The sequence below is a fragment of the Magnolia sinica genome, chromosome 10 (genome assembly GCF_029962835.1).
Source record: "Magnolia sinica isolate HGM2019 chromosome 10, MsV1, whole genome shotgun sequence".
NCBI lineage: Eukaryota > Viridiplantae > Streptophyta > Magnoliopsida > Magnoliales > Magnoliaceae > Magnolia > Magnolia sinica.
This window is the reverse complement of record NC_080582.1, coordinates 77,664,062-77,671,976: the sequence shown is the minus strand read 5'-3', so window position 1 is coordinate 77,671,976 and position 7,915 is coordinate 77,664,062. Positions and strand designations below refer to the sequence as shown.

The 7,915-nt window shown below is 38.3% G+C and overlaps 1 pseudogene; it reads left to right on the top strand.

Annotated features, from left to right (window-relative positions):
• Positions 1–5,802: 5,802 nt before the first annotated feature.
• On the top strand, positions 5,803–7,598 carry LOC131217064 (DExH-box ATP-dependent RNA helicase DExH12-like; annotated as a pseudogene).
• Positions 7,599–7,915: the final 317 nt, after the last annotated feature.

Here is a 7,915-nt window from a genome sequence, read left to right as displayed (position 1 = left end):
AGAACAAAAAGGAAGCATATCCATAGCTCAAGTGGACCACACCACAGTAAATAGTGTGATTGAACCTCTACCATTGAAAAATTCTTAGAGGCCATAAAAGTTTTGGATCAAGCTGATGTTTGTGTTTTCTCTTCAGTCATATCTTTTTTATATTATGAACAGGTTGGATGAAAAATAAACATTACTGTGGGCCCAAGGAAGGTATCAACGGTGGAAATCATTATTCTACGCTGTTTCGTGTGGCATGGTCCACTTAAGTTTTGGATTTATCGAAATTTTGGGATCAACCTACACCGTTCATCCATTTTTCGAGATCATTTTAGAGAATTATCCAAAAAATGAATCATATTCAAAAATTAAGTGGCCCACCAGCACTTTATAAGGGAAACGGGTTGGCTACTCCCCCATACACTAGCCAATGGCTGGTGGTCAGTGCTCTATGGGCCTCATCATGATATATGAATTTCATCCATGCTGTCCATCTATTTTTTTTTAGATTAGTTTATGATATGAGACCAAAAATGAGGTATATCACATTCTCAAGTGGACCACATTATAGAAAACAATGTTGAATGAACATCAACAATTAAAAAGTTTTTGGGGGTCACAAAAGTTTTGGATTAAGCTGATCTTTGTTTTTTCCATTAATCTAGGTCTGTATGACCTAATAAACAGATTGCATGTCAAATAAACAGGACAACGGGCCTCAGGAGGATTTTAATGGTAGATATCCAATTACCATTGTTTTCCTGTGGTGTGGTCCACCTGTGATTTATATACCTCTCATTTTTGAAATAAATCTCTAAAATAATCTTTAAAAAATGGATGAACATAAAGGATGAGATACATACATTATGGTGGGGCCCACAGAGCACCGACCACCACTGGCTGGGCTGGTGTCAGGGGGAGTAGCAAGACTAGCTACTGAAGTGACGTCAGTAAGTTCTCTGGGCCCCATCATGATGTATGTTTTATATCCACACCTTCCATCCATTTGCAATATCCAAAGAATGAGTTAAATCCACAGCTCCAGTGGACCCCAACACAAAACAGTGGGACAAGGAAGCCCACCGTTAAAAACTTTTAAAGGCCACAAAAGTTTTAGACCAAGCTGATATTTGTGTTTTCCCTTATTTCATGTCTTTTTTAACTTTTGAACAGGTTGGATTTCAAATAAACATTATGATGGGCCTTTGGATAGTTTCAACGGTGGGAATCACTATCCCGCTGTTTTCTGTGGTGGGGTCCACTACAAATTTTTATCTGCCTCATTCTTTGGCTCATGACTTAACATGATATCTAAAAATGGATGACGGTGTGGATATAACACATACATCATAGTAGGGCCGACAAAGCACCGACCAGCATCACTGGCCAAACCCGTCCGTAATGGAAACGTAAGTGGTCGTTCGTAGTTGTGGATATAATGTAAAATGGTGGTGATTTGTTCTTATCACTTGTGGCAATGATTTAGGGTTATCCAGACCATTCAAATAGTGGTTACACTTGTAGATTGTTAATATTGATAATTTTACCATATAATAAAATTACAAACAACTATTAGATGTTCCTTTAAATGTACGGATAATAACATATGACATTATTTAAATGATGTAAAACACACATTTTGTGGATTTGAATGCAAATTTCATTTTCGAAGAGGGATTTCTAAAACCCTTTATCGAATTCCATTTCCCCCCTCTTTTGTATTCCATTTCTGTTCTGTTCTTCGTCGAAAACGGCCTCCCTTTCGCCTTTTTCAAGCTGAGGTCTTCAATCTAGGTATGTACTCATTTATCTAATTTAGATCCCCAAAACCTAGTCATAGCTCCCTTCCATCTTTCTATTTTCGTTTCAAATTCGATTGCGTTGGTTATTGGATTCTGATATCTGGGTTTTTTGGAGTGTAGGATTTACGGATTTCTGGATTTGGGTTTTCTGGATATATATATATATATATATATATATATGTTGCTTTCTGGAATTGGGTTTTTCTACACTTTTTTTTCCAGGGAACAGGTGTTTGATGTTTGGTTATCGCTGTTTGTTTGTTTTTTTTTTTTTTTTTTTTGTGAAACCAGTAGTTTTCAGAAGTGAGTTTGTTTTACTTGGAATTTGGGTTTTTCTGTAATTGGGTTTTTGGTATGTTAGCTTATTACTCTTTGCAGTGGTGGGCAATATCTGGATGTTGGATTTTTACAAATCGGGTTCTGGGTTTGGGTTTTCTACTTTGAAGCTTGGCTGTTTGGAATTGCAGATGGTCGAGGGTTCTTTCATGTAATGCGTTCTTCAATTCTTGGCTTATTTCATTCCTTTTTTGGATATGTCAGTTTCATCCTAGAGGAGAAATGGGAATGGCGATAGTCTAATATTCATCTAACTGGAGTTTCTTTTGGCTCGGGTTTTTATTTTTTGTTGGAAAACATTATATGGTTGAGAGGTTTTTCAATGGTGTATACATTTTGGGAAGATTGAGACTGTTTCAGTTTTCGGAGTATAGGCTTGAGTGATAATGTTTATTTATTTATTTCGGAGTATGTTTCAACATTAATCTGGTGCCGTAATCAAACCAAATCTGCAATCTCTTCTCTACATATTAACAACTGACTTGTTAGAAACTGAAAGACGAAGAGGACATGACATAGCTTGTGTGTGTGTGGAAATGAGTCTCTTTGCATTTTGTTATGTGCCGGCACTGTGCATATTGGTGCCAATCGTGGACCCACCCAAATTGTGGAATAGAGCATGGCTAAAATTGCCACCGTTTTGGCAAAAATAAAATAAAAAATGTTTTAACATTAATTGCTGAAACTTGCTAAGATTTCTTTTCTTGAAAGATAATATGCCATTACTCGTTTGTGATTCGTATACATTTTACCATCGCATCTGAAGTCTAAGCCATCCTCTGCTTCATTCATACAAAGAAAGTTACCTTTTACACTGACCACTGCCAACTTCAGAATACTCATCTAGACATCAACATGCATTGGCTATGCATTTATCTAAGTTGGTCTTCATTATTTCACTTTGTATTGAAGATTCTGATCTTGGCTTTGTATCTGTTAATGCTTCAGCAATCTAGTTTCAGTCTGTTGCATTTGAAACCTTAAAACTCATATGATATTCCATTATGACAATAGAAATGGACTTGGTTGTCTCTCAAGAGCTAGATGTCTTAGACTTTTTCACCCCTAGTTTATTATGAAATAGTTCATCCTTAAATAGCTGTGATGGTACTTAGTTTAAGGTAATTGGAAATATCGTTGGTTGCAAAACCCAACGCTTTTTAGCCCATCATTCTTTCAGACTACTAAAAGGGTCAACTGGACTATTCCTGAACTGAATCATGATCTCAAAAATTATCTATGAACCAAGGGAGATTTAGAAGGAAACAAGAAGAACAATGGACTTGGAAAAATGGACATTTTATCATGATCTCAAATTTTAATTATTAGCTTAAGATATGCTTTGGAATTGGGAAAATGGACTTGATTTTACCACTATATTGGGTAATGTAAAGGGAATACTTGTATGCTAATTGAAGCTGTGATTTATCTAAAAACATCCTACTGCTCCCAGAGCTGTCACAGCAACCATACACCATGTTTGCAAACCTTACTCTGGATTCCCCTCACACTATCAAAAATCAAAGATGCGTCCCTCTTTAGTACCAAAATAGTATGTTTCCATTTCAATCTGCTGGAAAGGAAGCTTTTCTCGTGACATAGAACATCAAGATCCATTTCAAACTGGTTTTCTCCTCCTTTTGTTCAAGTTAGAAAAAGAAAGAAGATCCATTGGTACTTGTTTGTTCCCTTGGAGATTGGAGCCAATCTCCATAAAACCTGTTTCCTTTTGTCCGTATTGTTTTCCCAACTATACTTTGTATTGCTTTTATTTGGAGCTTGTTTATCCTTAATTTTATCGTTTGAGTTTTTGCCAATCTCCTCTGTAATTTTTGTTGTTCTTTGCTGATCAAGTTGCTATGTTACAACTTTTATTTTCCTTCCTGCTGCAAAACTTATGATTCTTCTTTGTTAGTAGATTCCCTATGATAAATTTCATTTGAGAACTTCTCTCTAGGCATTGTGAAGTTGGAGTTTGCTGTTAGTGGTCCTCAGTGGCAAGAGAAAGAGCAAATGATTACATCATTGGCTGCAGTTTACAAGGCTAGATGAAATTCCATGCTTAAGTAAGTTTTTGACTGCCTGTTTATAGTTTGCATCCTTGTTTCTGTTATTGTTATATGCAAAGATGAATTGCAGCTTTTGTTGTTGGTTGGAAAAGAGACGTGCCCAACCCAAGAGCCAAGGATCCAGCCTTGAGCCTAGCCTGGTCTGCAAGGCATCATCCAATGATGTAGCACTACTTGAAAGAATTGAACTAGGATACATTACTAGAAGATCAGAACCTCCAAGACTGTACCAAAAAATTGAAGGCATAGGATTAAGAAGTTTTGGAATCATAAACCTTCTTAATCCTATGTGGGATGCCTATCATTGATTTGAACCGTCTTTTCATTCACAAAACTTGGGGCAAGCCATAGTTCAAAAGTCACACCAAGATGATCGTAAACATCTGATCAATAGTGCGGAAAATGGACCGTCGATATTTTGTAAAACAAAATAGGTCCAGTCATCACTTGAAACATCTATTATATAGATCTCACTTTGTACTGTTTATGATTCCAAAGTAGCGTTTTGGTTCAATGATTCTAACCATGTGAGCTATGGCCCTTAAACAACAAGTAGTTGTAACAAATTGGCCCCATTCAAAAGCTTGGGATCATCAGATCGACGTGATTCTTGCACCATGGCTTGTTCCTAGTAGTACTACTGAATAAATTGTCCCGATTGATGATTGGATGTCTTACATGTCATTCAAAAGGATTGGGGACATTGCTAACATCCCCATAAATGTGTGGACGTTAGCAAAACCCATGTGCGCGCGTGCGCATGATGCATGCATGTAAACATGTGTATGCTTATATACAGGAGAAATGCTCCATTGCTCTCAGAGCACTATAAGTTAAAGAGTTCTCCTAATTACAGTCCAATTGATCAATCTGAACTAAGTCTAGGACACATTTCATGGACCACCACATAAAAATCACATTGATCCGATATCTCATTCATCCTTGGTTTATTTTATTCCAACGTATCTGTTTTCTATTGTTCTGATATTTTATTCAATCAGATCCATTCTCACTCTAAAGTTTTATTTCTTAACCATATGCATCATATATGCAGATGATATCCTAACCATATGTTCAGCAGGTCCAATTGGGAATGGACCTCTAAAAAAAGAAGATCAGTGGTTGGGCAATCCTGTTTAACCAATTTTGTATAAATGGACACTAAAGACAGGCTAGCAATGGCTCATCTTGAATGAAAAGTTCATTGATAAGACGGTCGGGAATGGGTAGGATTGTCCAGAGAAGGCAATCACTAGATCCATTCTCACTTTAAGTTTTTTTTTGGTTTGTGGCCAAATAATGGTAGGGTACATTGGATGAATGGTCTGAAACAAGTCCATCCCTGCATATGTATATAATCGTATGATACATTTATGTGTATGTATTTATGACTATAACTATATGATGGTTGAATGGATGGATGGGGGAATCAAAGATATTTTTTTGGGTATGGTTTCATGGACCAAATGGTAATAGAGATGTAGTTTCATAAATGAAAGCAGTTACAAGCACTGACAAGTTGTTGCTATCTTCTGATTGTGCAGGTGTATCTTGTTGGGAAATAGGAATTTTGTAGTTCCTACACTTTCATTTGGTCATTTTGTTAGACACTAGTGCATTAAATGCAGATTGCATTGCGCTATTGTGTATTGATTCCAACATCTAAAGATCTTTTCAAACTGTATTGTGCTCACACTGATTATCCAATTACTGATCTTTTGCAGATAATGGGCCATGCAAGCAGACCTCTATTGGACAATGCTGGGAAATGTGTCATCCTGTGTCATGCTTCCCGTAAGGAGTACTACAAGTAGTTTGTCTATGAGGCACTGCCTGTGGAAAGTCATCTACAACACTTCCTGTATGACAATTTGAATGCTGAAGTTGTTGTTGGAACTATTGAGAACAAGCAAGATGCTGTAGACTACTTGACATGGACATTCATGTACCGGAGGCTTACCCAAAACCCAAACTACTACAATCTCTAGGGCATCAGCCATAGGCATCTTTCGGATCACCTTTCCGAGCTCGTTGAGAACACTAAGTGATTTGGAAGCAAGTAAATGCGTGGCCATAGAAGAAATGTATCTCTCTCCTCTGAACCTTGGCATGATTGCAATTGCATCATACTATTGCATCAGTTACACTACCATCGAGCGCTTCAGTTCATCATTGACTTCGAAAACAAAGATGAAGGGTCTTCTGGAAAATTTGGCTTCAGCTTCTGAATATGCTCAGCTTCCAATTCGACCAGGTGAGGAAGAGCTGAAAAGAGTATTGATCAACCACCAGAGGTTTTCTGTTGAAAACCCCAAGTGCATGGATCCGCATGAGAAGGCAAATGTGTTGTTACAAGCCCACTTCTCGAGACATAGTGGTAGGAAATCTAGCAGCCGATCAGAGAGAGGTTCTCCTCTCTGCTAACAGGTTGCTTCAGGCTATGGTTGATGTTATTTCCAGCAATGGGTGGCTCAATCTAGCTCTTCTCGCGATGGAAGTGAGTCAGATGGTGACTCAAGGCATGTGGGAGCGTGACTCCATTCTTCTGCAACTTCCACACTTCACAAGGGAGCTGGCAAAGAGGTGTGAAGAAATCCAGGGAAGAGTACTGGAACAGTCTTTGATTTGATGGAGATGGAGAATGATGAAGGGCATGAGCTACTCCAGATATCAGAGTCACAGCTGCAGGACATCATCCACTTTTGCAACCGCTTTCCTAACATTGATATGGTGTACGAGGTGCTGGATAGTAATGATGTGAGGCCTGGGGAAAATGTTACCTTGCAGGTCACCCTTGAGCGAGACTTTGAGGGGCGCTCAGAGGTTGGACCAGTTGATGCACCCAGATACCCGAAAGCCAAGAAGAGGGGTGGTGGCTTGTGGATGGTGACAGCAAAAGCCAGCAGCTGCTGGTGATAAAGAGGGTGTCGCTGCAACAGAGGGCATAAGTCAAGCTTGACTTCACTGCTCCTGCTGAAGTTGGAAAGAAGTCATATATGCTGTATTTTGTGTGATTCGTATCTAGGATGTGACCAGGAATACAGTTTTACAATTGATGTCAGAGACGCAGCAGAAGGTGATTGAGATGGGAGAGTGAGTCAATTGCCATGGCAGCCTTTTGATCCTGGGCGATGAGGGCATGCTTGATGTACAAAGTGGGCCTCTGTTTATCTGTCAATTTTGCACTTATGTTCTGGTATTATCTCTTTCCATACGCGGTTTTTTCCCTTGCATCAGGTAAACACTGTTTCTGATGTTGCTTTCTGTTTTCCTCAATGATTGTAACTTAACACAAGGAACAACGTTAACTCTAGCGTTTAGCAGCCATAGACCAAATTTATCTGTTGCTACTGTTTGCTTTGGATGCTTTAGAACATAACTGTTTTCAGTCTTTCCCTCTGGATGAGAATAATTTTTCATTGTGAAAAAAAAAAAACTGTATTGTGCTCTCCCAGTGAATGCTATGTAGTTAAGAAATGCTTTTACCTGAACCTCTAATGGCTAGGATGAATTCTAATCTTTTATTTTGTTAAATGGTTTCAGTTGATTAAACTATGCACTTTTCATGGATTTGAGCTGGTTATTTGTAATATATGAAGGGTTGACTAAAGTAGTCTTTTCTTGGATTCAATCTGGTTGTTTGTAATATATGTAGGAAGGGCTCAAAAGAAGGTTGAACAAGAGAAGATACCAAGTAGCCAATTCAAGGCAAGGCATAGC